Here is a 22,200-nt window from a genome sequence, read left to right as displayed (position 1 = left end):
ACCCCCGTGTAATAATGACTGTGCGGTACCTTGAAAAGCAGGTGCCGGTAAAGAGTGTGGGTTTTGTTGAGTGTCAGGAAATTGGCTTTGATGCCAAATAAGCGCTCACAACCAGCAGCCACAGCGCATGTGGGTTTTGATTATAAACGCGTGGCATCGAATAAGTCGAATAAATTCCACGATTAGAAGTGGACGTTCTACGGTCAACTCTCCATAACGCGATATTGAAGAGAATAACGATAGTAAATCTTACTAATGCATTAAGAAAAAGTTACACATTATGCATTAATAAACATGTCATGCGTCACATGTAAGTCCTTGTCATGTTAGACAAACTAGTTCTACTAGTGATTGATATCGCAATTACAAAACACGTTGAAATTGTATGTAAAAGCCTTTGCTATCGAACCAAAGTCAAACCTTAACAGCATTACAAGTTTTACACGTTATTTCAACTTGCCATTTGTGACGACAGATCCACGTTGAAAAGAATATGGATCGAACGTGTGGGTTATTTTCAGTGTAGAGCTCTATAAGTGATAATTCAGAATTCTATAGAAATGTTTTTAGAAATTTCCATGATTTATTTAACACTTCAGTCGTCGCGCTGTTGTATTTTGTACAACACTGCTGAAAAAAACTCGCTCTCGTTCACAACAGCAGCGCGGTGGGTCTGACGGTGGCAAACCGCACGACGACTGGAAGGTTAAGGTATTTCTTTAGAATTTCTGTAAAAAATCTGTAGACAAATTTCATTAGATTGCAAGATGTAATATTTGAAAAACTACATAAAAAATTAGAGATAATTTTTTGTTATTCTGAAAAGATTCTGATTAGCTGATGAATTTTTAAAATAATTTGTGTTGCAATTTCAAAAGTTAGCTCAAAGTATTCTTTCGTATTTTTTCAGTATTTCTCCTGCAATTTTAGTCATTTTAGGTAATTTAAGTGATCCTGGATACAATTTCAACGGAAAGATCTTCAATTTTCATAGAAAAAACATTAAATGAACAGCCTACTTGATGGCAAGACGAAGTTTGCCGGGACCTGAGATAGACTCGCGAAGAGGAAAAATATCAACGTCATATGCAGCCCAGATGCCACTGTCACGAAACGTCAAATGCAGCCCGTCGTTTTTATGGCTGAATAAGTGAAAAGTATTGTATTAAATTTAAGTATTGAATTTGTTTACCGGCATATCGGTCTATTTTGCTCGACGTAAGAGGAAGCATGGAGAAGAAAGCAATGAATACTAGATGGATAGATACCGCAAGGGAACGTTCCCTTACGGTATCTATCCATCTAGTATTCATTGCTTTCTTCTCCATGCTCCCTCTTACTTCGAGCAAAATAGACCGATATGCCGGTAAACAAATTCAATATAAAATGATCACGGTCGATACCTTTGTATGTAAAAATTAAATTTAAGGTATTATTAAAACCTGAGTCAGCGGAGCAGTTTATCTAAAGATGCTGATAAATCTAAACACAGAACTAGTTGTTTATAATGCCTGCTACGTTTTCTGGCATGAAATTTCACTCGAAATGCCGTTTATGCTGCGGTGAGATGCAAACGCAATAGTGCTTTGCTGAGATGGTCATGTGATAGCTTGAACGGTTTGCGCAAGTTTGATGTAAACACTGAGTGGAATAAGAAAAAAACTCAGCAATCGCAGAAAAAGAAGACCATCTCCGTGAGTCTCGTCTCAGGCCGGGACCATTAGTTTTAAATAATTATGAGCAATCAAAGGATGTAAAACTAGCACCCAGTTTAACTTATATCAGTCTCAGAATAATCATATGTACTTCGACAGCTTCAAAATCGTTGCAGTGTTTGATCTGTCGTATTAACACGGCTTCGAAAACTGGTCTAAGAACTAATTCTTTGGAAATCACATTATGATTCCTAAGTGACCGAATGAGTTCTACATTGTGCAAATCACCCATATGACGCAAAAGTTGTTGGTATATTATTGTGTTTGATATGTCGCTGTATAGCATATATTCCTTGAAAATCAAATGGGTCAATACAGTGCAGTTCAGCCATGAAATACAATAATTTGCAGAATCTTGAAGTTTGATGTATGGTAGTATTTACTTACCTTCGAAGACTCATCTAAAAATATTACTCCGGAACCAGTTCCACAGAATCCCAATATATTAATAATAACAATATGTCGCATGACATTGTTTACTGATTTTCAATGATTGACCCCGGAGCCGGTTCCTCTGAAACCCGGATACCGATTCCAAAGAGGCCAAATGGGTTCTGAACTGTGCAGCTCAGTCATAGAATGCAATCATTTGAAAAATCATGAAGTTTGATGTGTCGCATGACAGTGTTCACTAATTTTTAATAATTGACCCCGGAACCGGTTCCTCGGAACCCGGATACCGGTTCCAAAGTGGCCAAATGGGTTCTGAACTGTGCAACTCAGTCATAGAATGCAATTATTTGAAAAATCATGAAGTTTGATGTGTCGCATGATAGTATTTACTCGCTTCCAAAAATGGCCCCGGAACCGGTTCTCCGGAACATCCGGAAATTGTGATCCGCGGCATGCCATGACCATGATGGCCTTGTAGACATCCGTCCTCATCGTTGTAGAGCTAATCATTGTAAAAAATCAGCTGATTTCATATTGCAAATTCACTTTTTCGAAAGTGGCCATTTCGAAACACCCATTTTGATTCCGGAATAACTCCGGAACCAGGTGACCAATCCTAAAATTCTGTCCAAGCCCTCAAACTAGAAGGATATGCGCTTCTTGTGTCAAAATTTGGATTAAAAATATCAAAAAACAAAAAAGTTACAGCCCAAAACGTGTTTTTTTCCAACACTCGTTTAGGGGGGTTGGTAATGGAAGGGTTAATATTGCTAGAATATATCACGCTATGTCCAAATCAGCAGATTATGCAAATCGCCACCTCGGATTTATTTCCGCTACAGTTCAGTAATTGGGTTATGTTTTCATATTTAGAAAGTTTTACAATATTCCATTGGTGAAATTTTGATTTTTCCCATATTTTAGCTATTTTTTCACATACAGCCTATGAAAATCAACGAAAATTACATTTCCTACACATTTCAGCCCATACAAAGTGTATGGGAAAAATTTCATCGATAGAATATTTTGAAACCTTCCGATTATGAAACTATAGCCCAAATACTGATATCTAGAGGGAAAAAATCCGAGGTACATTCGAACTTTATAATCTGCTGTTCTAGACATAGCGTGTATATACAAGCAAAAATTTGTAAACATGTATAGATGTTAATACACTTTGGAACGTAATGTATATATCTAGTTTTCACTACAAAATATTCACTGTAAACCATTTAATTTATAAAGCAAAAGAACACATCTCGTGTTTTGTTTTGAAATGGCGTTACTGGAATGAATATTTTTTTCTCATCATCCCGACCAGAACCACATAACAAAATTATAACACATTCCTACCAGGAGCTGTTTAAAATAACAGATGTTGATAAAATTTTGTTATCAAGATGGCTTTGTTCTCAACTTGTTATATTATTAGTAACACATTTATAACAACATTTGTTATATTTTTTACATCCCTTTTTCAAGTTTGTTGCAAATAACATCCGATGTCATAAACAGTAACATAGTTTGCAATAATGTTGTTATTCTGTAACATCCTTGCAACACATTCTGTAATAATTTTGATATAATTGTAACAGGGTTTGTTATATTCAAGTTTAATTTGGTGCAAATTTTGTGAGAATTTTTGTTATTTTAACTACTAACGGTACATGTTTTATAACAACCGGTGATATAAAAAAATCATATCAGGGGAACACATTCTGTTATAATCTTGTTTCTTCCGTCTAGTCGGGATATCTTCTTTTCATCTCCTGAGCGAATTACTTAGGCGAACAATTGAAATTTTAAATTCAGAAAAAACTTTTTTCTCTTATAAGCAGGTGAAATCAACTCACCTGTAAAATATCCGAACTGCTACGGCAAATGAAATGTAATATGTTGTTAACAAACTGTTAATAAAATCTTTTACCAAAATTTGTTTTACCAAATTAGGATGATAATGTTGTCTATTGACTTCGCAGCACCAATCTGGAGTTCGCCGGTTGGACTTCCGAAGCGAAGTTTTGAACGAACTAACTGTCATTGCTCTGCCGGCTCGGCTTTTATCTCGACTGTTTTTGAAAACAGTCCAACATCACGTCGACGGATGAAGTTTCACCACAACGGAGGATTTGTCAGTTCGAGCGCGCCAAAATCCTTCCGATTGAAAATGTGTTGGCAGTGCTTAAGGTGCAACTGTTTGCTATCCATAAATGATGATCAATTTTGTAGTTTTGGGGATGTGATATCGGTTCTACCGGACAGAGATGAACTGAAAGTGTATCAACATGCCTGTTGTTAGCAAGCATATGATCCGATAGATCACCAAATGACCGATATGATATAAAACAGAAAATTTTTCTTTTCAACGATAGTTTGAACATAGATTGTTCATGGATGCCAAGATGAATCTATTGTGTGTTACCTTAAGTTCGTTGATAAAGAAGAGGAAATTGAGCGAAGTCCTCTTTCTGAATTTTATCGGGATGTACAATAATAACACAGAACACCTAGGTATAAGAAATGAATGTAATGTTTGAAATGATGCTAATAAAAAAATTATAAAAAAAACAGCAAAAACTGGTTGGATTCATTATCGTTTTTTTGTAGTTGGGTGACGAAACATCGGAAGGTGAGAATTGACAGTGAACGAAAAGTTCTTATACATGATTTTGTGGAAATATTGTAGTTTTTGGAACAAACAGCTTCTAATAATTTTGAGCACACTTATTTTTATTGAAAATACACAACGATTTAGAAAATTATACAGATGAAAAAAATTTCAAACTTTGGTAGCAACAGAATATTTTTGTATTATATAATAATTTGTGAAAATATTGTAGTTCTTTCAATAAGATTTCATCGATTATATTGTGAAAACTTGATAACCCTATATATGACAATATTTTTAAATCACAAAATCCATTTATCGTTGCAATAAATTTCAAACTGTTGTTAGGATCGTAATTTCCCTGTATTATTCATAGTTTTGTGAAACTGTTGTAGTTCTTTAAAATGCATCAAAAATGTTCTGTAAATATATTTATTTTTATAACTAAAAATACTTCAAATCTTTTAATTGATCTAGAGGCAATCAATGAATTGCAGAAGAAATTTAAGAATTTTCTGTATTATACAAGATTTTGTGAAAGTATTGTAGTTCTTTGAACAAACAGCTATCAACGATGTTCAGCAAATTTGTTTCTCATGAACATACAAAGAGTTTAAAATTATAAAACTGATGAGTCATTGTGATAAATAGGAAATTATTGTAGAAAACCTGTATTTTTCACTATTTTGTGAAATATTGTAGTTTTTCGTACAGAAATTTATTATCAGTGTTCTGCAAATTTGATGGCCTTAAATATGAGTATATTTTAAGATCATAAAATGTTTGGGTCATCGCGATAAATTTCAAGTTACAGTTGAAAATGTATTTTTTCTGTGTTCTACGCAGTTTTGTGAATATATTGCAGTTATTTGAATGGCTTACAATCAAAAATTCAATGCCAATTGTTTGGTTACGCTAATACAATCATCGTACAATAAAAAATCTAGAGGTTATCGCGATAAATTTCAAGTTGTGTGCAGGCATTGGCAAAATTTCGATTTTTTTAGGGACTTGCTCCTGTGTTTTAAGTACCGTTTTGATTCATATTACGGACACTTAAGGCCTCAGTGAAGTATAACTCACCAAAAAGCATGTAAAATAAATCACTCCGTATGATTCCTCCACGTTATTGAACCTTTAAACCCCTTAACTTTCGAATGATGAGTGAAGATTTCGATTCCGAAGCATGATTATTTTTAAACAAATAGAAATGTGTGGACTTTTCATGATTCTTATTCCGGACGCCGCCTTACTTTTGCTTCATATTCCGGACACTTCGATTCAAATTCCGGACAGGTCAAACAAGTCATGAAAAGAAAAGTCAAATCATCAAATGAAATCGTCAAACCACTAGAGAGACGCATAAGGTAGTTGGGCATTATAAATTTTCACAGATATTTATGGAAAATGCTTATTAAAACGAGCCTTGAAAGTGAGAACTTTTGATCAGCAAGAATTGAAACATTTCGTGTGAAATCTTTCCCATACAAAGTAGAATGTCCGGAATTTGAAGCGGTCCGTAATATGAATCAAAACGGTACTACAAATCAAACAGTAGTTCCCAAAAATATTTCAAAAATCTGACATGAATCTAGAAGCCCATACATTTCTGTAGGAGCCAAAATTTTGTAAATCGGGCTTAGGACAGCCGAGATATAGTGAGTTGAATTTAGCGTTCCAACTGATTTTGAGGCTTCGTCGTCCGTGTAAGTGACGAATATCTTAGGCGGACAAGTGTTAATGAACGTCGCCTTGCCAATAATTTTTCATTGAATAACTTTTTTTTACAAGTGTCGGATTGTTTTGCGGTCTTCGGCAATATTTTGCATCGTAAAAATACCTATCGAAATATGTATTCAGGATTTTTATAGAGGTCAATGGGCGACCTCTGGCGATTTTTCTCTGCAAAAGTAAGTTTTCTCATAGTAAATCCCATACAAACTTTGAACGGCTGGCGCTAAAATATAGTTTCTCCGATTGAGCTGAATTTTTGCACAGATGTTATGGGACCTAAATGCAATCCAAAAAATGTACTGGAGCGAGAATATAAATTTTGTCCCACACTAGTGCACACTCAGTTGAGCTCGGCTAATTTTCATTCTTTTGCCGAGATCCGCACAGCTGAGCGATCAGCAATTGAGTTTTAGCTGATATAGACCTGAGAGAGACTCGCGAAGAGGAAAAATATCAACGTCATGTGCAGCCCAGATTCCGCTGTCACGAAACGTCAAATGCAGCCCATCGTTTTTATGGCTGAAAAAGTGAAAAGTATTGTATTCAAAATAAATTATCGTGCACCCCCGCTAATTTGAACGGTACCTCATGCAAACCATCGGGGTTCATTTTTAATTTGAACATCTAGTCACCCTAGAAACGTATTTCTGGTTACCTCTTTCACTGTTTTGTTTTGATTCTGCGTTCCATTCCACAGCGTTCCATCTAAGTTCTCTCCGTTCCATGAGCTAAATGACGTTTGAACTATTTTTAATCGGAACGATGTGCAAATTAGCGGGGTACAGATTAAAAAGTGTTCAGATTAAATGTGGTCAAACCAACGGGGGTACCCGGTATTATTAAAAAGCTCAGTCAGCGGAGCAGTTTTTCCAAAGATGCTGATAAATCTAAACATAAGACTAGTTATGTATAATGTCTGCTACGTTTCCCGGCATTAAATTTCACTCAAAATGCCGTTTATTCTTCGGCGTGATGCAAACGTAATTGTTTTTCGCTGTGATAGTCACGTGAAAGCTTGAACGGCGTGCGCAAGATTGATGTACATTTTGAGTGGAATAAGAAAAAAAACTCAGCAATCGCAGAAAAAGAAGATTGACTCCGCGAGTCTCGTCTCAGATATAGGCCTATTAAGGGGGCAGGATCCGTCATTGATTTCAGAATTTTCAAAAGCAGTTTTTTCATTCAAAATCAAGAAAATTTACATGAAAATGTGTTCACTGTATTCCATTCTCCAACCGCAACACAGTGAACACATTTTCATCGAATAATTTTATGTTTTGATCAGAAAAACTGCTTTTGAAGTTTCGATGATGACGATGATTACGATGACGGAGCGTTGATCGTTAACAAGACGTTCCAAATCAGCTGATCGGGAAGCAGTTTGACAGTTCTTCTATGGAAATGACAGCCTCGTGTTTGCATGGGTCCTCCACCGATGTAAACAAATGCATAGACGGACCTGTCACATGAAAAGGCCTATAGACCAATCCGATTGCCTGCGTAGTAGTGCAATGTTGACAAAATTGTTTGACAACAAAAACAGTTTTTTTGCCCAGAGTTGGAACAATGTTCATGAAAATTTATCATTGAATTGTACTTCCTATCTGTAATACAATGATAGATTTTCATGAAGATTTATTTTAATTTGAACGAGAAAGCTGTTTTTTTTTTCATTTTTGATGATTGCTGATGATGGAATGATGAATTTTTGACAGTTTCTTATACACGGAATTCATTCACATAACAGCTTTTGTGTCGAAATTTTTTATTTTTTGTATGGACCGTAACACTATGTAAGACCCCCTCCCTCCCTCTGTTGCGTTACGTAATATTTGAACGATCCCTGACATCTTCTAGATTTTTACACTGGAGCGTCGTTTCTGCAGTCATAGATCTTACATCAACCTGAACGGCAAAGAAAGCTCTCAGTTAATAACTGCGGAAGTGTTCAATAGAACACTTTGCTGAGTAGCAGGTTCTGACCCAGTGTGGACCGTAATGCCAGAGAGAAGAAGAAAATCTCTGAAGTGCCCAAAATCCAACAACTGACGAAACAATAATTGCTCCCTTTCGTCCGAAAATGCTCCATACAGATTTTACATAATCCACCCTGCCCATGTCGTGGAATGCAATTTATGCTTCGAAGTGCAGGATTCCGTTGCCGTTTCAAATCTTTCTCCACATAGTTCACCACCACAGATCGCACCGAAGGGGGCATGAAAGTAAATTAACCCTTCGGGGTCGGCTACATATTTTCTCGCCGGCATGGGCATCGTGAAGGAATTATGTCTTGTCTTGCACATGGCCGATTGGTTGGTGCTCGAACTTCATGCTTGTCAAATGAGGCAAGTGCTCTCCTCTCTCAACCACTACAAGAGGCACTGTTAGGACCCATTAGAGATCGCAAAACGTGCAAGGGAATTCCTCTGAGCATGTCTGCTGAAAGCGGATCCCGCGAAGCAATTACATGTTCGCTGTTATTCAATGCTAACCCCAGAAGCTTTTTGCCACCCCCAAGCCCATCTCGGTTGGAGAGTTGGGCGACAACGGGTGGCCGGAGGTAATCTGCACTCTTTTCGAGGCGGTCCTCTTTAAGTAACAAGTTGGGTAAAAAAGGTACTCGAGTGTGTACATATGTTCGTGAAGTCTAATGTTTCTTGAGTTAAATTGCTGTGCCTAAGATCGGTTCAACTAGCAAGAAATGTCAGAGAATTGGCCTATTGTAGTAAGTAGTGTGGACTTGCCTGACAGCTGTGGAGACTGGCAGTCGTGCCGTGGGGCGTAATTAACTTCTTCATTTGCCATCGACATCGGCGTTGATCGGTCGCCATCGATCGCATTGCTTCGTTCCAACGTGATCTGATCTGGAGATAAAACGTGCGTTCGGGCGCGCAATGATTGGATCGTGATTTGATCTGAGGGTATGATCTTTTTCTCTGTTGTCGTTGCTCATTATGAAGAGATGAGGTTTTGTTTATCCCGTAGAGCTGGTGAAAGCATTTTAGTTATAAAATGTGGAGAAGATTTCACATTGCGATAGCATAGCAAGGTAAAATAAAAATGCTATAGATGGGTTCAATAGGAGCCTTGTGGTAACCGTCCGCGTTTTGAGACAAACCATGTTGAAGGTATCAGGACATTCTTGCAATATGCTTTGACCATCGTAGGCTTCCATTTTTTCGCCAAATACTGGATACGCCGCAGTGTTGGGCTACTTATTTCAAATGCTTCCTTCAACAAAGGAAGAAAAACGAAAACACAGTTAAAATTCCAACACGTAACATCCAGTTCACGTCGCGTCACGACGTGGAATGTGACATAAATTAAGTCCACACCGGTTCCTCTGAATCCGCCGCGCGCCCTTCGTAGTGACTGATGACGGGCGGGTCTGCTGGTACCACCTTTACCTTAACACATGATCTGTGTCATTCTTGCTCGACGAACCTTCGATTAAATACCTTCAATTTTAATTTTTGAGGCGTTTCCTCGTTCGCATTGGTTCGCACTTTATTTGGAGCCGCCGCGCGAAGGAGATAGAAATCAACCGTTACGCACAGGCTTAAGGCGTGCTTTACTGTGCGTATGCGCTCATGGATGGATCGATCTAAAACAGGCCTGCCCAACGGTTTTGATTCGTGTGTCATATCTTAGTTTTCTCTTAAAATTCAAAATGCAGTCTAGACATATAAACACAATCACTTTTGACCGAACAAATGCACGACGACTCACAAAGCAGCGAAAACAATCACAATCAGGCATGCCAGGTGATTTTTTCCAATGTCTTCCAAATGCATGGAAAAATGTCTTCCAATGTCTTCCACTTAAAACTTTTCAATTATCATGGTAACTTTATAATCTCTATAAATTTTCGGGTTAAGGCCCAGTAAATGCCAAAACTGAAAAAAAATACAGTTTTCTGCTTCAAAATCTCCAATTCTGAAAAAATAAATACACACAGCTGTTTTACTTTCAAACTAAAACTGCTGTGTGTTTTTTTATTTGTTGATTTTAACTCAGAGTTCTTCTGTTTCAATTGTGAAATTTACTCCATTTTTGCTTAAGTCTGGTAAGTTAGAAAATTAGGCTCTCTTTTATCATGTTTGACATTATTGTTGAAGAATTTCTTCAAAGAAATCCTAGCATGCTGTTTTAAAACCATGCTTGTCAGGCAATAGCTAAGCTGTGCATTGTTTTATTTTCAACCAGATTTCAATTTAATCGGAAGTCCCCTTGGTTATGAATAATTATTCTTGAGAATCCATCAGGAGTTTAACCACTCGTCTATGAATACCTTCACAGATTGCTACATAAACCCCTAAAGGTATATCTACATTTATTTATTCACGGAATTCTCTCATGAAACATGAAGTGTATCTAAAAGAATATCGAAGGATTCTTCCAAGATAATATGAATGTATTCCTCTAAGCATTGCAAAAAGGATAAATTGAATGAACAATTTAATTGATAAAATTTCTAGCAGAATACATTTTTTACGAGTTCCTTCAGAAATTTTCTATGATATTCCGGCAAATCATCGAGAAACTTTTTGTTCTTCATCCAAGAATTTCTTCAAATGTTCAATCAGGAATTTCTGCAATAATTTATCCCGGAATTTCACAAATAATTTCTCCAGGAATTCCTACAGAAATTTGTATACACATTTTCTAAAAGGTGAGCTTTCCTCCAGCAATCTCCAGAAATGTTAGCAAATATTTAATATTTTTTCATGGTTTTCTTCAGACTCTTTAACAAATTTCTCAATCGGTTTTGCAATAAGTAGTCCATGTACTCCTCTATGATTTCTTCTCGCGATCTTCAAAATTTCGTTAACTGTTTTCTAACAAGTTACCCCAGAATTCCTTTTAGCATTATTTAGAAATTATCTGCATTATTAACTTCAGGGATTCTTCTCTGAATTTCCTGCCATAAATTCTACCATGGATTGTATTCACTAGAGATTTCTCTGAAGGTTCCTGCTGAAAAGCATTGAGGAATTTGGAACTTTTTTTCCGGAAGAACTGCTAATAAATTTCCGGTGGCGCTCCAGATAAACTTTGTAAGAATTGCTGGAAAAACTCCAGAGGAATTCCTGAAAGAACCCCGGAAGAATTTCTGATGAAACTACGAAAAAACTACTGGAGGAATTTTTGAAAGTAAGAAATCCTCGGGAGAATTTTTCAAAGAATTCCCCCAGAGATTTCCCCCAAGAACTCCTCTGGGATTTTCTCATGACATTGTGATTTCCAATAACAATTTCTCCGTGAATTTTATCCAGGATTTGCACCAAGAATTCCTCAGAGGATTTCGAATAGCAATTTCTGCGGGGATTTGGTCCAGGATTTTCTCTGGGGATTTCATTCAGAAATTCATTGAGGAATTCCTCTGAGGATTTTCTTCAGAAATTCTTTTGGGGATTTATCCAAAGAAGCAATTTTTCAGCAGATTTCCTCCATTATTTTTCTCAGGATTTAAACCAGGAATTTCTCCGATTATTTTCTCCAGGAATTCCTCCGGGGTTTCCTTCACGGATTTCAAGGATTTATTCGGCGATATCTCTAGGAACTCCTCCGGAAATTTTCTCCAGGAATTACTCCGGGGATTTTCAATAGCTATTACTCAAGGGATTTTGTGCAGAAATTCTTCCGGGGATTTTCTTCAACAATTTCTCTGAGGATTTCCTCAAGAAGCGCTTAAGAACTCCTCCTGGGATTTTCTCCAGAAATTCTTCCAGGGATTTGTTTTGTCCAAGAATTCCTCTGTGGATTTCATCCAGAAGTTCTTACGGGGATTTACTCTAGAAGTACCTGCAAAGATTTCATTAATAATTACATCCAGGGATTCAATTATTGCTCCGGGAATTTTCTCCAAGAACTCCAAGGGATTTTCTGCAGAAATTCCTCAAGGGATCTCAAATAATAATTCCTCCAGAGATGTACTCCAGAAATAATTCCCCGGACGACCTCAAGGGGATTTTCTCCATAAATTTATCCAGTATACCTTCTGAAGTTCCTGCAAAGCTCCACCGGGATTTCCATCATAGCTTCTTTGGAATCGTTGCGCAGTTCTTTCAGAAATTCCTCCAGGTTTTTTTTTTCAGATTTCCCCGATGAATTCCTTTTCGAGTACTCCAGCAATTCTTTCGGAGTTCCTTCAGCAATCCCTCCAGAGTTCCTCCTGGAGCTTTAGAGGAACTTCGGAGGATATGCTGGATAAAATCCAAAATAATTACTGAAAGAACTCCTAAGGAATTTCCGGTTAAGCTTCGAAGGAATTCCCGAAGGAACTCTTCTGGTAGAAATCCCCAAAGGAATTCCTGCAGCAAATCCCCGAAAAAATCCTGGAGAAAATCCCCGGAATATATGTCGGGGAATATCCCCGGAGTAATTCTTGAAATCCCCGGAGAAATTCCTAGACCAAATCTCCAAAGAACTGCCGGAAGTCCACTAGCAGAATACAGTGAGATAACTCGGAATAATCGGAGAAAAAGGGTAATAAACGCGATTAAACTAAGAACAATGATTTATTAACGTGTTAAGCCTGATTTGCTGCTGAACAGGAATCGCTAAAGAAATTTATCGCCAATAGGTCACTGCACAAAAATCAACCTCTCTCTTTCACTCTTACATGAAATTTGTAAACAACAAGGCCAGTAAACGTCAAAATCCTATATAAAATCGAAACAGTGCAGATCCCTATTCCTTGCAGAAATTTTCTACAGCGACTCCCGTTTGATTTGACATATCTTTTCAACTGCGTACTGCGATCAGAAAAAAACGCTTCCTTGATCGATTCCTTGCAGGAATTTTCCATGCATCAAGATAGGCCAAGAAATTACTTGTTAGCAGCGAATCAGGCTTTAAGCGAAGTATGCACTTCAACAGAAAAGTAATCGCCTATCTCGATGCGTGGGAAATTTCTTGCAAGAAATGATCAAGAAAAACATTTTTCTTTGATCGCAGTACGCAGTTGAAAAGAAATGTCAATTCAAATGGAGCTCACTGTAGGAAATTTCTTGACCATTTCTTGGGCAGAAATTTTTACTTTTTTTGAGCGGAACAGCATACCTAGCTTTACTCGTACAAAGGAAAACGAACGAATGAAAAATGTATTTACTCTCTAACTTACTTACTTCTCTCTAGCAACAATGGTAGCAACGAGGGGTTGCACGGTGTTTATTCTGCTCCAACAAGAACTTCCAGGATGAAAACTTTTGAAAATTTCTCTGGAAAAATCGTCGAAACAATTTCTGGAGAAAACCCCCGTAGGAGTTTGTTAATAAATTACTAGATGAAATACTCAGAAGAAATCCTGGACGAAATGTCCGAAGAAATTCCTGGTGCAAATCCTCAGAGATATTCCTGGAAGAAATCTTCGGATAAATTCTCTGAAAAAGTCTCCGAAGGAATTTCTGGAGAAAATCTTAATAGATTTCTAAACGAAATCCCCAGAGGAATTCTGGATAGAATCCACTGAGGAAATCCTCGGAGCAGTTTTTGGAAAAATCATCGGAGGAATTGTTGAAACAAATTTCCAGAAAAATCCCCTGGGTAATTCCTGGACTTAAACTCCGGAAAAAATCCTGGTGCAAATTCCCAGAGAAATTTCTGAAAAAAATCTAAAAGGGATTCCTGGACGAAATCCCTGGAGGAATTTCTTGACGAATCCATGGAGAACAGTTTCAGAAGGAAATACAAACCCGAAGAGATTCCTAGAGCAAATCCCCAGAGAAATTCCTGCAGCAAATCCCCGGAGGTATTCCTGCCTGAAAGAAATTCCCAGAGGAGTTCCTGATGGAAATTCTGTTGGACAAATCGGAGGAACTTCAATAAAATTCCTGGAAGATCTCCTAGAGATATCTGTAGGCGAATTTCGTTGTGGAATATATAAATATATTCCCGTAGAAATTCATGGTGGAATCCTTGGACGAATGCCTAAAGAATTTCCCGAAAAAATACCCTGAGGATTCCTAGAGGTGTCCTGTATGAGGTCCTGAAGGATTCTCCGAAGAAATAGTCGAATTAATTGCCGGAAAAATCGCTGGAAGAGGAAAAATATTGCTTAAAAACAGCAACGATGGAACATTTTTCCTGTTTTCACTTACCTCAAATAAGTAGGAACTAGAGACGGTGGCAGTATCAGCGAGAAAAATCCGAACTGATAATCAAACATGTATCGAACCAGTTTTGGAACAGTTCAAATCTTGGTCCAAATCCGACCAAAAATGAATCAAGCAGTTAGCCTGTTCCAAAAAGTAGACCAGAAATACAATAAAATTTGAAAATATTTACAACACCGGTGCAACCTCCAATTTATAACATGGTTCAACAATTTGGACCACCGGTGAAGTTACCCTAAGGTTAACCATTGTTGAAGGAATTTTGAAGGAGTTTCGGGAGAAACCAGTGAAAAAACTTGACAGATTTCCCAAAGATGCCTGGGATAGTTTCAGAAGCAACAATTGTAGCAATCTCAAGAAAAAATTATATAAGAATCTGTTTACTTTTTTTATGAATTCATAAAAAAAACACGAGAAACACTGAAACAGATTTCAAAAAGTCCTTGTAACAATCCTTGAATAATTTTGATGATTCTATGGAATAATACTTGAATACATTACTAGAATGTCTCGACAAATCTCTGCAAGAATTTCTAGAAAAAACTCTGGAAGAATCTTTGTCAGAATTCTCAGATCAATATCTGAAGGAATCCTTAGAGAATTTTTTAACGGAATTCGGAGAGGGATCACTATAGTTTGATTTAGACGTTCAATTATCTTTGTGTAGGGCTACTTGTAGTTTCCAACTCATATGTTTTTTTCAAATCTAGGAATTTTAAAAATGCTAATAATTTAAAATTGTCTTCCAAATGTCTTCAAAAATTCTGAAAAGTCTTCTAAAAATCTTCTGTCTTCCAAATGTCTTCCACACTATTCAAATGTCTTCCAATGGAAGACATGTCTTCCAACCTGGCATCCCTGATCACAATCCAAGGAAGCGTTTTCTATGCCAAACATCACGCACACACTGATGCGTAGAAGTTTTTGACGTTGGATAACGTCTTACGGCAACATACCGTGATGCATCATTACCCGGACACTTAAGCAACACCAAAAGTTCAAACGCTACTTTAAATATGTTTCTGCCAGATCTAGTATAAGTGTTATTATTATTCACATAGATACACGTCTAAACTTTGAATCATGGACAAAAAATATAATTAAAAATGCAAGTTAAACACCAAAAACGTTTAATTAATGAAACATGTCGTGTTCTTAAATCCGGACACATGCACCGAAATGCCGGACGCTTTTGAATCGAAATCCGGACAGAAGCGTTTGGGCAGACAATACATATGAAAAACTAATAAAAGACACATAACTTAAACCTACAATCTTCAATATAATAGAATTTGATGTATTCGTATGCTTAAACATACATGGAAGGCCAAAACGTTGAGTAAAATTACTATTGTTTTACCTGCACTCCATGCCAACAGCCTGCATTTTGGGTTCACTGAAATGATCCTCAATATTTATACTTTTCCTGCGTAAATCTTTTGTCTGGTAATTAGTTACACTTTTTGTTCTGTTATTATACAGTTTCGTTTCAAGTCGCAATAAAATGTTTTCCAAAAGCTCGATAAATATAAGGTTTTTACGAAACGTCCGGGTTTATGATCACTGGCCTATAAATCCGGACAGCGTTCGAGGCAGCCTATTTTCACATCACAAATGCTTTTTTGCACAAATGTTCCCACTTTTTCGTGCACTACACATTAAAACTATCATTCCGAACACTTTTCAGACACAGACAACATTAAAATTGTATGATTAATTAGCTTCAACGTCAGTCGAGAGTAGCTGACGTTCTTGTCGAAAACTCTTCACCAATGGATTCGATGCTCTGGAGAAACGACGTTCAACTGGTGCTGCTTATTTGTTTTTATTGTTTATATTTAATTGCAAAGGATTACTAGATGGAACAATTAATTGAAATTGAGAGCAATATTGAAAGCTATGAATGTAAATTACAAGCCTACATTTATTGTTTGATTTCATATTTAATTTGATAAATACAATCAGAGTGTCCGGATATTGGTACCGTCCGGATTTTGATTCACCACGGTACTGGGGTACAATTTCGAAAAACGAAAATTCGCTCGCGTCACGTAAAGTGGTTAAATTTTGACTGTTAATAACTTACTAACGCCCGGATAGTTTTTCAAGATTCTTGCACCAATCGATTGGAAATCTTTCTACGAATCTACTCCAACAATGAAAACTATTGATTTTCATGACTAAACTATTGAAAAATTGGGAAATATCGAAGCATGTCTTATTTTTCTTAGAAAAGCACATTTTTCTTGTGTATTCCTGACACAGACATCATTGCGCGACATCTTAGCCACTTTCGTCATTCAAAGAGAAACGCCCCTTTCGGTCTTCTTCTTACTTCTTTTTATTATCTCGTGTTCAGTCGAAGCCAACCAAACTCGACTTCACGCGCGTTTCAGTCAATCGTTGTAACCGTTTGTGACAAGCATAAATTGTAATTTAAATAAACTGTAGATAAAATGAGCGTTGGGTGTAAATCAACTGTGGTAGAAAATTTAAGCAACATGCAAGGTAATGGACGATGTTAATGCTACCAAGGATGGAAATATGGAGTAAGGATAAGGAACACAAGGAAATTATGGACTGGAGGGAATCGTAAGGCTTGAGCTAGATCGCCATGAGCACTTTTTGATCGGCGTTCGTGTGAGACACAAGTGAGTGAGAGTTAAGTGGCAAAAGTTGTAAAGTTCGGTGAACCGTTGGAGAGGACATTGAACCCGTTCATTCAGGTATGCCACATTATTCGGCCATCATAATACCAGTGCCCTAATTCCTGTATGCCTTCAATAGGACTGTTACAAACACCAGCAAAGGACGGCGTACCTACTTTTTGAGCGACGTTGCGGTCACTGACGGCGACGAACAATATCCATTGTATACAAAAGAATCAATCCGTAATAGAGATCGCATGGTGATAAACGTAGATTAATGTGCTATGCAAGTGAATTATATATGAATTTGATAGTTAATAACAGCATTATATTCATAAACTAGTGTGATTATATTGATCGGTAATTAAGCTGGCATAATGTATGCTATATTTTGTTAAACTATTTCCTTTCCCATATGCAGACGTAAATTTAGGATAGCTTCTATAAACGGGTTTGTAATCCCCAAATACTCACGAATACCGCTGTAATACGTAGTACTTGTAAGTTGACTGGTATTAAGATTCAGGTTACATGATGTAATGTGTCAAGCTATTTTAGGCCGATTTCTGAGATCCAACTTCAGTTGCCCATCGAGCTTGCTAAATCCAGGGATTGGAATCTAATTATGTGAGACTAGAATTGTTATTACTATGCTATTTGAACAATCTTAATCGAACTTAAATAAATTTCCTTCTAGTTTGAGCTGATTCCATAAAACGCGCTGCTTCAAAACTTAGTATCCGCTCTGTGTCCGAACAATTACTCAAAATAATTACCCACGATATGGCCGGACAATGCAAGAGGTGCAACGAACCGGATAACGATGAAATGGTAGCGTGCGATACGTGCTCAACCTGGTATCATTTCACGTGTGTAGGGGAGTCACCCGGAGTTGCAAACCGCTCCTTCTGCTGTCACACATGCGCAGAGAAAAAGAAGAAACCCAAGAGAGGCCAAAAGGGCAAAACGGCGAATCAGTTGGGCCCACATGCTAGCATACCCGAGCCGTCAATTGATGCGTCATCTAATAAGAGTGTCTCATCTAAAAAAACCATAGCTACAGCGAACGAAAACGACCCAGCGGGAAAATCGTCATCTTTGAGGGACAACGACACCAGATCAGTTTCTTCTCACACGAGCCGTGGGTCACATTCACGTGTGCAGTTAGAGTTTCGCCGCATGGAGGAGGAGTTAGCACTGAAAGAAAAACAGCTTGAAGATGAGAGGCAAATGAGGGAAAAGAAGCTGGAGATCGAGAAGCGATTCATTCAAAGGAAGATGCAACAAGAACGGGAATTGAGGGAGAAAGAATTAGCTCAAGTGAAGGCGTTGTTGGAAAAACAACTAGCGGATCAAGTGGAGTTTCAAAATCGTCAGCGTGAGCTACGAGAGCGGTTCCAGAGAGAAAAATTCGAGATTCTATCGGCAAATTTAGAATTGGAGGGTGCTGTCGGGGGTATGCTACCTGGCGTGGATGTAGCGCAGGACAACCAGAAAATGGTGGAAGCCTGGCTGGATAAGGAAAAACCGGTTCATACAGCAAATCAAAAGCTCGATGAGGCAGAAGCAAAATCGATTGCTCAAGAGCGCATCGCCAAGAAACAATACGCACTTGAGACTCCAAAGCGACACCCCGAAATACTGGCCGTGCCACCTGGGGCAGGTAATATTAAATTACCAAATTTTCAGCCACTTGATGAACTCGACGAAGAAGCTGCAAGCGATGATACTTCAGAGGATGATGGTTCGGAAGATACGCCACCGGTCAGAGTGGTAATGCCTACAGGACCTACCAAGGCACAACGTGCAGCTCGTCAAGTCCTCTCTAAGAAGCTTCCCATCTTCACAGGAAAAGTGGAAGAATGGCCTTTGTTTTATAGCAGTTTCGTGAACTCGACAACTGCGTGCGGCTGAGCCGGCTTCTCTTACCACAAGCCGTTTCACAGGTAATCGATACGCTCCGAATGTTATACGGACGCCCCGAGCAGTTGATCCATAGTCTCTTGAATAAGGTAAGGAGAGCTGAGGCGCCCAGAGCCGACCGCTTGGAAACATTTATTCCGTTTGAACTCGCAGTTCAAGAGCTGTGTGACCATCTAATGGCAGCAAACTTTCATGATCACCTTGTGAATCCTGTACTCATCCAAGAGCTGGTGGACAAACTTCCTGCGGCTACGAAGAGAGAATGGGTACAGTTCAAACGATTCGTTCAACCGGTGACCCTTACTACGTTTGCACAATTCACATCGAAGCTGGTTTCTGAAGCCAGTGAAGTCATTCTTGTCATCGATCCTAAAACGAAGAGTGAAAAGGTGAAAGGCAAGGATCGAGGATTTGTGAATGCACACTCAAATGCTCAAGAACGATCCTTCACCAAATCGAAACCAGTTGCACCTTGTCAAGTATGCCGAAAAGGAGAACATCGCATCCGCAATTGCGAAGAATTTCGGCAGCTGAACCTCGGCGAACGTGTGAAAGTCATGGAACAGTTGAAGTTATGTGAACGGTGTTTAAACGAACATGAAGGATGGTGCAAATTCAAAATTACCTGCAATGTAGGTGACTGCCGCCACCACCACCACCCCCTGGTACATCGTGAGCAATCAAACGCTTCAGCGCATCAAATACGTTCACATTTGAATCCTGCATCAACTAGCAGATTTCACTGCATGCATATGAGCTCCACATCGTCAATTATCTTCCGAATCGCTCCTGTCATTTTGTTCAATGGTAGCAAATCCATCCGTACGATGGCATATTTGGATGAGGGTTCCGAACTAACTTTAATCGATGAGGATCTTGTGCGTGTTTTGAAAGCCAGTGGTATGTCGCAACCGTTAAAACTGCGATGGACTGGAAACATTGTTCGTGATGAGCGCAATTCAGAATGCGTTTCGTTGGAGATTTCCGGAATAAATTGCGGTAAAAGATTCGACTTGAAGGATGCACATACCGTCGAGAAACTGCATCTTCCTAATCAGTGTATCAGCTTTGGTGAGATTGGTCGTCAATATCGGCATTTACAAGGCATTGAACTACTAGACCAAACAGGTGATCAACCTAAACTCTTAATTGGACTCAACAATGCCTATCTACTAGCTCCTTTGGACTCTCGCATTGGTAAAGCAGACGAGCCTATTGGAGTGAAATCTCACATCGGATGGACTGTCTACGGTCCTAGACGTTCGTCTCTTCCCACGGGAACTTTCGTTGGATATCATGCTGGTCTGACAAACGAGGAACTACACAGTGCTATGAAGAAATATTTCACCGCCGAGGACGTTGAAGGGACAGTGAGTCAGCTTCCTGAGTCTGCGACAGATCGTAGAGCTCGAGAAATTATGCAAAATACGACAGTAAAACGGAATGGTCGCTACGAGACCGGCCTTTTATGGAAAATGGATGAATTCACTTTTCCTGACAGCCTGCCAATGGCGTTACATCGACTACGTGGATTAGAACGTCGCCTGGACAAGGACCCACAGCTAGAAAAAAAGGTCCAACAGCAAATCCAGGAATACCAAACCAAAAACTATATCCATGAAGCGTCAGTGGAAGAGCTTGAAAATGCCGATCAAGCCAAGGTTTGGTATCTTCCCCTTAATGTGGTTCTAAACCCTAAGAAACCTGAAAAGGTGCGATTGGTTTGGGACGCTGCGGCACAGGTACGAGGAATATCACTCAACTCGATGCTGTTACCCGGTCCAGATTTATTGGTGCCCTTGCCGGCGGTGCTGCAACCATTTAGGGAGCGTGCAGTAGCCTTTGGAGGAGATCTTAAAGAGATGTTCCACCAGTTCATCATACGTGAGGCCGACAGGCAAGCGCAGCGGTTTCTCTTTCGCACGGATCGTCAAAGGGAACCACAGATTTTCGTGATGGATGTTGGAACTTTCGGCGCCACTTGCTCCCCGGCATCGGCGCAGTTTATTAAAAATCTTAATGATTCACAGTATGCCGGGAAATATCCAGATGCGGCGCGCTCCATAGTTCGCTTGCACTATGTCGATGATTACCTCGACAGTGCGGATAGCGTCAACGAGGCAGTAAAACGAGCCAAAGAGGTTCGCTTCATCCACTCTCAAGCTGGATTCACCATTCATAAATGGATATCAAATTCACCAATATTTCTCGAAGAACTGGGTGAACACGAAACGGAGGACAAAATTTCCCTCCACCTTGATGAAGGCACTGCAGAACGAGTATTGGGTCTTATTTGGCGACCTAGAGAAGACGTATTTATGTTTTCTACATCTGTACGAGATGATCTGGCTCCATACTTGCTAGCAACCGCTCGCCCAACTAAAAGATTGGCCCTCAGCTGCGTTATGAGCCTCTTTGATCCTTTAGGCTTACTTGCGCCTTTCACTCTGCATGGCAAAATACTACTACAAGACTTGTGGAAAAGCGGTTGTGATTGGGATCAAGAGATTAACGACGAGTGCTTCAAAAAATGGACTTGGTGGAGAAATATCCTTTCTTCTATCGAACATATACAAATTCCTCGATGCTATCTAAAAGGAGTTTCAGCTGACGCCTATAACACCTTGCAACTCCATGTGTTTTGTGACGGAAGCTCTCAAGCATATGGATGCGTAGCTTACTTCCGTTTGGAAACCCCTGGCGGCATAATTTGTAGCTTGGTGATGGCCAAAACTAAGGTCGCCCCCTTGAAGCAGCTTTCTATTCCCCGAATGGAGCTACAAGCGGCGGTCCTAGGAGCTCGACTGGCCAGCACGGTAATCGCCAATCACAGAGTAAAAGTTACAAAACGCTTTCTTTGGTCTGATTCGCGGACTGTTCTATCTTGGATCCAATCCGATCAGAGAAAATACAAACCTTTTGTTGGATTTCGGATCGGGGAAATTCTTCAAGAGACAGCAGTGGACGATTGGCGTTACATAAGAACAAAAATGAATATCGCAGATCTGCTAACCAAAAAGAAGCGGGATAGCAACTTAACCACAGATGGGGAGTGGTTTCAT

General features: G+C 38.9%; 1 protein-coding gene across 1 annotated transcript in view; it reads right to left on the bottom strand.

Annotated features, from left to right (window-relative positions):
- Positions 1–22,200, bottom strand: part of LOC110674266 — a 76,113-nt gene that overhangs the window by 2,787 nt on the left and 51,126 nt on the right. The gene's annotated exons all lie outside the window — the stretch shown is intronic.

The sequence above is a fragment of the Aedes aegypti genome, chromosome 1 (assembly GCF_002204515.2).
Source record: "Aedes aegypti strain LVP_AGWG chromosome 1, AaegL5.0 Primary Assembly, whole genome shotgun sequence".
In the NCBI taxonomy this organism is placed as follows: Eukaryota; Metazoa; Arthropoda; class Insecta; order Diptera; family Culicidae; genus Aedes; species Aedes aegypti.
Note: the sequence above shows the minus strand (reverse complement) of the source record. Positions and strands in the feature narration are given on the sequence as shown.